Source organism: Python bivittatus, unplaced genomic scaffold (assembly GCF_059951505.1).
Source record: "Python bivittatus isolate LINGU-HERP-01145 unplaced genomic scaffold, Pbiv_v1 ctg000080_np1212, whole genome shotgun sequence".
Taxonomy (NCBI): domain Eukaryota; kingdom Metazoa; phylum Chordata; class Lepidosauria; order Squamata; family Pythonidae; genus Python; species Python bivittatus.
The window spans coordinates 43,047,651-43,057,321 of record NW_028277035.1 but is presented as its reverse complement, the minus strand read 5'-3'; the positions used below and the strand labels follow the sequence as shown (position 1 = coordinate 43,057,321).

At 43.4% G+C, this 9,671-nt stretch overlaps 1 protein-coding gene across 6 annotated transcripts in view; it reads left to right on the top strand.

Annotated features, from left to right (window-relative positions):
* Positions 1-8,531: 8,531 nt before the first annotated feature.
* The window catches only part of RNF44 (ring finger protein 44), a 59,529-nt gene continuing 58,389 nt past the window's right edge, over positions 8,532-9,671 (top strand). For 3 of the 6 annotated variants that reach the window (XM_025173799.2, XM_025173802.2, XM_025173801.2), the window contains exon 1: positions 8,536-8,784. The gene's annotated coding sequence lies outside the window, so the exon portion shown is untranslated. Of the gene's footprint in view, positions 8,785-9,671 lie in introns of all 6 variants that reach the window. The other 3 variants (XM_025173796.2, XM_025173795.2, XM_025173800.2) reach the window with 3 other exon arrangements.

The following is a 9,671-nucleotide window of genomic DNA, read 5'->3' as shown; positions in this document are numbered from 1 at the left end:
AGTAAAGGATAAAAGGAATATACTTGTAATTTAAATTTATGGTTAACAAAATCACAGAGTAGTTATAGAAAGCAAAATAAAAACAACAACAAAATCTACCGTAGATTCAGGCATTCCAAACATCTCGTCCTATTTTAGTGTTGCTATGACCACGTTCATGTTGTTCATCAAATTTTTGCTCTAATGTAATAACAAGCCTCTTCTTTTTTAAACTTGTATTGTTTTCCTCTGATGGAATCTTCCTTTTCTCCATTTTGCACACACGAAGATTAGTAGTGTCTAAAACTCCAACTGCGCATGCACTAGCCTCAATTGTGCATGCACTAGCATCTCATTAACTGAATTTTGGGTTGCATTAAATGCAACCTGGTATCAATTTACAATTTACACTAAATCAAATATTACATTATTTGAACTCACACTAATTGCAGCCTACCTGTATCTTTTCCAAGGCCTTCATGGCTACTCTACCAAGTGCTAATCTGCAGCGTATTTCTTGACTGCTTGTTCCTTTACTGTTGATGGTTGATCCTAAAAGGCAGAAAAACAGATACATAAAAGAAAAGTGAATGAGTCAAGGAGAAGAAAACTGAGAAAGTCACGGTGGCATGAAGTTGATTTGTTCCTCAAAAAGAGTGGTGAGAAGTCCTCTCTCAGCCCTAGGAAGGAAGCAGTGGCAAACCACTTCCAAAATCTTGCCAAGAAAACTGCAAGGACTAGTCCAGGCAGTTGCCAGGAATCAAACTTGATTTAAAGGCACCAAAAAAAAAAAAAAAAAAGAATGTAAAGGACGGTCACGCAGCAAAATTCAATGAAAATCTTTTATAATAAATCCACCTTTTACAGGTAGTCTCCAGTTCAAGAATGAGTTCTGTTCCGAAGGTCTGTCCTTAAGTCAAATTTGTATGTAAGCCAGAACAGTATTATTGTATAATACTGTATAAGTAGTATTGTGTAATTAACTCAAACCATTGTGTATTTAACTCGAATTTTGCTACTATAGGCTCCATTCTTACCTATGGGTCGTCTGTAACCTGGGCATTCTTAACCTGGGGACTACCAGTCTCTAAGCATTTAAATGAAAACTGCCTTTAGGAGGCAGGCAAATGCTAATTCAAAATAATTGTTAGTAAAGGCTGGTTTTGGGGAGGGGGGACTATTAGAAGAAAAATACAGAGAACAGAGATTTTTCTAAATGAAGGGGTGATAAGGACAACAGGTAGGAGTTCCAAGCCAAGGTCTACCCAGCTTTGGGGACAGAGATGCTGGGAAAAGGGTTAACCTGAAAGAACTCAGAATGATTTTAAGGAAGGGAGAGGAAGAAAAATGTTTGGGAATAAGCTGCAGAGGAGAGTTTGTGAATGGTGAAAATTTAAGAGAGACTCAGAGAAGAGACCCAACTGACTTATTAGAAGAATTAGAAGAATGTGGAGTTATTGCAAAAGTAATTCTATTCTTTGCTGGCTTAGATGTGAGGGAACTTGCCATAATTTCTTCCGAAACAGAAAAAACAAAGAAAAAAGACAGTAAGTGAGATCTTCACAGCTGAGCAGCAAATATGAGGTCCTCCTTGGATTAAAAGAATTACTATTGACTTCCTTTCCTTCCTCCTGAGGATATAGTTAATTAAAATAAAATAAAATAAAATAAAATAAAATAAAATAAAATAAAGCCAAGTTTCCCCTTCAGGATGGTCAGACCAATTGTGGAAATTATTTTTAAGGTACCAGTTGGAAAGAAGAAAAGGGAAAACTGACTTTTACTTCTCCTGGGCTGGGGAGGGGGAAGAATGAGGAGGTACAGTATACATGGCAATTTCCTTGGCTATAGATCTTCAGTCTTACACAGGATTTACTTTCAGTCACTGAGATTTCAGGGATGTATTTATTTGGTTTATATTCTATCTTTCCTTCAATAAATTGTATGTATAACTTCTGCTGCCATTTTTCCTCACAATACAACCCTGTGGGGTAGGCTGGGCTGACTTGGAACTAGTGAGGTTCCACGGCTAAGGGTGGACTTGATTTCTCTCAGGTTCCAGTTCAACAGTTTAACCATTATTACATTGGTTTGTTGTTGGCAATCCTCAACCAAAATTCTTATAAGGGTAACTAGATTAGGTAGCATCAGTGATGTCCTTGATTTTGGAGTGACAGACCTTTCCCAATACAAGTTTTTATTTCTCCCCAACATAATTCATAATATTGGGATAAGACATTTCTGCCAGAGGCAGCACTGTGGATGGCAAAGCTCTCCTAATAATTAGGCTGGCTGGGACTCAAGCAGCTGATGCACATCTGTTCAGCCTTAATGAAAAGCAAACCTTATATCAGCTCTTAGAAATCAGTAAGCCCCAAAGAAATAAAAGAAGATCATATACATACATGCAAACAAATAAGGATACCTTATAAGGCCACTGTATAGGATATGTGTAACAGCCAAATTAGTTATCTTATGTACCATGCTACGAAAACAGCGGCAGGGTTCACCCCAAACATTTAACCAGATCTGTTAAAGACCCACAGCTGCATTTGCCATGCTAAGCTTGGTTAGTGCTGATCTTGTCCAGTTTTCTGTGGCTTAATGAACCCAGCTAGTTTTATGGCTTATGGTTTACTATATCTTGCAAACCCATAAAATGTGTTAATTCAGTAATCAGGTTCAGTGTCTTCTGTGAATACATAGTACTAAGGAAACAGCTTCTTTCTCTTCATATTTCCTTGCTTTTATTGTTCTGAAGTTCAGTGCCTTAAATAATCATGCATTATTTATGATTTTCTATAATCATACATTGAGCAGCTTGAAAAGTTGGCAACTAGCAAACTAAGTAAAAACTGTTCAGGGAAAATCTTATATGTAATAGCCTCGTCCTCCTTTAATATGTAATAAAATCCACACTTCTAAGAATTCTCATCCAAATTCGATTTTTTTGAAGGTTCTAAGCCACTTAAGACAAAATTGTGCTCTCTCTTTTTTGTGCATTGATAGCACTATAGTTTAAGTAGAGATGGAATTGTAATTCCGAATTAATTTTTCCAGTATCCCATGCTGCTGCATACTTTATCCCTTATTTATGTGGAAGAGATATCCTTAGCATCTTGCAGTTCTGGATGTGGTGATTTTTCTAGCATACGCTTGACAAGTTTTTTATTTCAATTTCCAAAGAACTCTGTTTCTTACTGGGATTATTTCCTTAAAATCTGAAGTCTGAGACCTAAAGCTTTATCCAAGATGTACAGACTGAAGTAGCTATATACTGTACATACTGTTTAGATAATTTCCATAGATATTAAACTCATAGAGTAGGACAGTCTCACTATTAACTCTTGCATTCCCTAAGACAGTGTTTTTCAAATTTGGCAACTTTAAGACTTAAAGAAATCCCCCAGTCCACACATCTTAAAGTTGCCAAATTTGAAAAACACTGCACTAAGGCTTCTGTACTGTTCCTCCATGCAGACAAGGCAAATATACGCACTATGTGTACACTATCTATTATACAAGTGTGGCTGGGTTCATACTAAGTCACTGTTTCCTTCAACTGTCGCACTGAACGAGTTACAGTGGCGTGGTTCATATGTAGTGTGAAACCATATCCATGACATACAAATCAAGGTGGCTGGATTTATATATTGTGCAAAGCTAAAATTAAGCAAATTAGATTATAGCTGGGTTCAACACATCATGTTTTGGCTTACTGTAGCGTATTCATGGTTAGGCAAAACATAGCTAAACATGATAAATGAGCCTATCCATACTCTGTTGGAACATAGGAATCACACATTTGAGTGGATTCCCCCCATAGCACAGGTTTATTGTACATTTGATTACCATCTAGAAGGCATTAAAATCACAGGAGCCCTGCCAGAAAAAAATGAGGTAACTCCTGCATATTGTATGTAGATAGGAGCTCCTTATGCCATTCTTTCTCACCCTGTGAGAGTCAGTTTGGCGTCTTGGTTAAAGGCTCCAGGCTAGAAAGCAGGAGACCGGGGGTTCTAGCCCTGCCTTGGGCACGAAGCCGGCTGGGTGACTTTGGGCCAGTCTCTCTCTCTCAGCCCCGGGAGAACAGCAGTGGCAAACCATTTCTGAAAAATATTGCTAACAAAATTGCGTGGACTTGTCTAGGCAACTGCCAGGAGTCAAAACTGACTCAAAGGCACAAAGCAAAAACACCTCAATCTGTGCCCTCAAGATGTCCTGGGAACTATGTTGCAAACCTGTTCACATGTAATTTGAACTCTCTCTGTCTATCTCACTGAATTACATTTCTTGGTCAGAAAGAAAATAATGGTGAAATGAACAGATACAAGAGATTGCAAATAAAGCTTTACCTTGTACAGTTGGACAGTGGAGAAATGTAGGGATGCTGTGCCTTGGATTTTACCCTTTCTTCTTCCTTACAGGTATGTATTATCTACCCTCCTTAAAGCCGTTATGCCTTACCCAGATATCAGTACCAGCTTCACCAAGATAACACAGGAGTTAAAGGCTTAGAGAGGTACAATCTATATCTCTGTCTTCTCTACCTCTTCTATGCAGCAGGGTCAATGTTGGTAGTAGGACAGCCCAATAGGACTAGTCACAATAAGTTAATTGGTAGAGACTTACTACAAACAATGGTATGCACAAGTTATGAGACAAGCTGTCATGGTCACAAGTAGATTTTCACTGCAGTCTCCAAGGACTTATTGCTAAATTCCCACCGCATGTTCATTATGCTAGTCACCCAGAAGTCGTGAACTTCTGCATGGGACAGCTGTAATTCATGGCATCTTACTAGTTCTGTAAGTGTAATGGAAACAGCAGGGATATACCCATATGGCCTCACTTCTAGTACATGAGAGGTTTTAGGGATGTCAGCACTTACTTGGGGTTCAATTTGCAGGAGAATAGCTTTACTGTTATCAAGTTTATCTATATATATGTTTAGACTAGATTAACATTAACTTTAATATCATGCTGTATCAACTGACTGGATTTACATAACACAAAAAGCTAGGAATCCTAATTTATAAGACATAACGGCTGAGGCTGGAGTGAACAACATTATGTGGAGCAGAAGACTAAGAAATATTAAGCCAAGAAAATTAAAGATATAAGACAAAAAAAAAATGAAATCTAGATAAGCCTAGTCTCCACTGGTACCATTCAATATAGCTCTGCATACCTTTCTGACCTTGCAAATCATCCTTGCTTCCACCATGCCCATAAACTGATTCTTACATTTCCTTTTGTTCTTTAAACTTCTCACCTCTCTCTCTTGGAGGATTTCATCAACTTCATCTATGACAACTTTCTCATTCCTCTCTTTTTTCTCAACCATTTAGTGCTCCTTCATCTATTTGGGTTATAAGTCAGTCATTGTCTCCGCATATCTCAGTATACTTCTTGTGTTCAGGTCCCTCAGTTTTGTATTCAATCCGTATTCCTTCAATGTGCATTCAGTCTTGAGCCTACCTCTTCCTATTTTACCAGACACACTTAAATATTCCATTCCTCTGCATGCAGCATACTTTTGTGTTGGTCCTGACGTGCCCAGCTCTCACTTCCCTATAACAAAACTGGCAGAAATACACGCCTAAACACAACCATTTTCACTTAATTTAAGAAGCATTCCTTGTAACAGACTCAGTGCCCATTATCTTACTGCCAGCATTTGCATGTCTCCATTTCCCCACATTTAGTAAAAAAAACCTACCAAGGTGTATAATTTAATCTACTTGCTCTTATGTACAGTATCATATTCAGTATCTTGCTATCAAATTGGGCAGTACTGTACAAAATTAGGCTGTTTGGATTAATTTTTAAAGGGCGGGAGTGAGAAAGATTTTCTTCCTGGGGATCCCTTTCTCACCCCTCTCAAAACAGTGTTAAAAAGACAGCCTCTGGGACAGTGTTTCTCAACCTTGGCAACTTTAAGAGGTGTGGACTTCAACTCCTAGAATTCCCCAGCCGGAAGCATCCATGGGGTGTGTATGTGTGTTAACAGAGTCAAGATGGCAGGCACAACAGGGTCAATTAAAACCCTGCCCTGTTTTGCATACACAAGATGCACGCAACACATGTTAAAAAGAGCTAGGGCTTTTGACAGGTAGGACCCTGTCAAACCAATCTGCAGACATGCCTGGACACATGGTTTCCATAGGTAACACATGACACAGGGAGCTCTAGAGGCTGGCAGGCTAACAGTATAGGCTCAAGCTTGTCTACTTAGAAATAAGGCCTGTTGATTTCAATGGGGCCTATTTCCAATAGACCTGTATCTTGATTTGTGTGCCTTTAAAACAATTCAGCTTTTAGCATTTGACCTGTGTTTCTTTTACACATTTCTTGGATGTCACAGAAAAGACCTTATTCTGAGCTGATTCCAAGCAGGCCTCTTTCTGGGTGGCTCCTGTAGCAGGGCAAGGCTCCTTGTCTGCAGAATGTGGCTTCCAAATAACAACGTACAGGGAAGCTGTTCCTTCAAGGAGCAGGGGTCTGAGCCATTTAAAGAAGTATATTCGATAGCAAGGCTTGGACTTTGACATGGAAAGCAACTAGAAGTCAACACAACTTAGTCCAAACAGATGTTATGTGCTCTCACTGCCCCGCCCCCGCCAGGAATTGGCTACTGTGTTTTGGATTCACTGCAATCTCTGTACCCTCTTCAAGGCGTCCCCATGTAGATTCCACCACAACAAACTAATTGAGAGATAACCAGATGCCTGTAGCAGTTCAGCCCTCATCAGAGAAGAGCCAGTTTGTACATCATCTGTGGATAGTAACAAGCACTTCTAGCTGTGGTGCTGATCTGAATGCCCCATGTCAGCACGGGCTCTAAGCTCACCCCCGGATTGCAGATTTGAACCCTTAAGGGAAGCATACTGCCCCCGGGGATGAAAAAGACTTCCCCAACCACCAGTCCTTCAGATTTGTCTGGATTCAGTTTCAGTCTCTTAATCCAGACTATAACCTAGACAAGGCTACAATCTAGTCCAGGCAGGAAGCAATGTGGGAACTAAGCAGACGTGATGGAAGGATGGAAAAGGGTTGCTTGATAACATTGGTAACATTCAGCTTCATAATCACTGACAATTACTCCCAGTAGCCTCATAAAGATGCTAAACAGCATAGGGGACAGAATCAAACCCCACAGCACCCCACAGCCTAAAGATCACAAAGTGGAGCAAAAGTGCCCCAGAAGAACTGTATGGAACCTACCCTCCAGGTAAAGGTGCAAGCATGACAAATCTGCATCCTCAGCCCTCACAGGTGGCAAAATCCAGGTCAGTTTCTACGTGGGACATGTTTTGTTGATAAGGCAGTGAGATGACTCAGAGGGGATAGAAACAGTCTAGCACTTATGGGCCACTTCAGGAGGGTGCAAATATGTGCCCCCTCCCCCCAGGTTCTAAATAATCTCTCTTTTTCTCTCAGGTGGGAAGAGCTGGACACAGCAGAGGCCAGCTGCCAGCACCTGGAAGTTCCCCCACAGCCCCCCCCCCACTAATCAGCTGCATAGCCAGATTTCTCAAAAAATGTTCAGCAAACAGCTTGGGGAGCTGCACATTAAAGCAGGCAAGTTGCCAGGTTTGAGAGAGCCAACAGCTGTCTGGCAGGTTGAGGGAAAGGGGGTTGCCAAGGTTTTGAGAGAGTGGACTCGCCTGCCTTATTACTCAGCTCCTTGTTTCGAGGGGTGCATTCTCCTGTTTAATATGCCCAGTAAAGTGGGCCAGATGACTTGCCTGTCAAAACTGACCACCTCCCCAAGCCCTCTTCCTGTACCTACATCACTGTTCTAATTGGTGGCAGATGGTTGCCGGCTGGCTGGTGACACTCATAACGAGGTAGGACAGCAAACCAACAGCTTTGCTTGACACTGTCCTTCATATATAAAATCAGGACACCACCATTTGGTGGCAAGCCAAAACAGAGACAATGGGGACAGCAAATTTTATGCCAAATCAAGAACAGATTTACATTTTCACTCAGCAGCAGAAATAGGCAGGCCCTTGGAGTCTGCTGTGTGTTCTGGAGGGAAGCAGGGAGGGAGGGCTGATTTTCATAATTAGCTTGGAGCACTAAGATGTCTTGCTTCTTCTGGAGAACTATTATTACCAACTCCCCCACCCATTCTTCCACCTGTAGAACATCAGTGAAAAGCCTGAAAAATTACTGCTAGGAACACTGCTGTTAAACACCAGAGGGAGGACCCCACTAGAATCTTGATTGGAGTGGAGGATGTCGAACTGACACAAGCATATTTAATTGAGAGCAATTTCACAAGCCCGTCGTCCTTCTTCTCCTCAGTTGATAAGCGCCACATGAAGTGCCTTTTTATAAACACTGCTGGCTTGTCTGCCTGCTTGAGCATGATGCCCAGTCTGAATCCTGCGAAAAATCTATGCCAATTTCGAGTTCGACAGGCGCATGCTTTTGGCGCATTACGGGCGCTACCGCGTGAAGCTCTCCAGAGGGCCCAAAGGACTCAAACCTTCGGAGCAATACGGTCTTTTGCCCGAGTCTCGCTCCCTGCCGTAGGTGCAGATGGAGCCTGCTGCGGACGGACCCACTTCCTCGGCAGGGAGAGGCTGCTCCTGCTCTTCCGTGAGCTGAGCAGAACGGCCGGTTCCATCAGGGAGTTAGCCGGGGGGAAGGGGCTGGGAAACGGAGCTGCGGTGGAGAATAGGAGGCGGATCCAGGACGGGCCCGAGCCGGGACCTCCGAGGAGGACTGAGCCCGCGGGGCTCACAGCGCTGGGCTATGCGAGGTGGCTGAATCGGGGGCCTCGGGAGGCAGGTAAGGCGACCATTTGCACCTGGAATAGCCTAATTTGCAGGCTTCTAGAAACAATCGTAGCCTGCAAAGGCGACCGGGGTGAGGCAGCTTATTGCTCAAAGCGGAGGAACCGGGGACGACCGCAGGACCCTTTGCTCTGGAGGAGGGAAGTTGCAGCGGGTGAACGCGCCCACCGCAAGGGCAGGCTCCGGCCAGGACTTTGTGGGGCGGAAGGGGCTTGGAGGACGGTTGTTGCCTGCAGGGATGTGGGGCAAGCAGCCGATTTTCTCGTGCCTCTGCGCCTTCCTCCGCGAGAAAAGAGGGCGTTCCCCTTCTCGCTTCCTACCTCTAGCGCGTCTGTGTTTTGCAGCGGTAACGTAGCTGAGACGAGCCCAGGGCAGGCTCTTTTGTTCTGCGGGGAGGGTTGGGGCTCGAAGGGAGAGGGTTCTTTTCAGTCTGGGCTCTTTTTCTTCCATTGCATCCCCCACCCTCGACGACCCGATCGCTTTAACGTTGGCTGGCTGCTTAAAACGCTGTAGGTAAAAAGAGAGATCTGCTTTGCAGATCGGTTGCACTGGAGAGGCCAGCCGCCCAGCCTAGGCCGTCGAATAACATTCACGCCACGACTACCCGGGTGGAAGGGTCTTTCTGGCCTCGGGAGGAGAAGCAGCTGCCTTTGCTGCTTGGGTGCGGGCACGTAGGCAGCGGCAGAAAGCCATTGGCCATGCCTGCCACACTGGGGTATCCCTCCTCTATTGTGTTCCGCGCACCTCTGTAACAACAATTGCGAAACGGGGGCCTGCTTGTGTGGGGCGTGGCTTGGGCCGCCAGTGTGAAATGCCTGGTGTTATCCCACTGATTCTCGGTGCCTTAACGGTCCCTTTGTTAGAAAAACACATCTTGGGTGG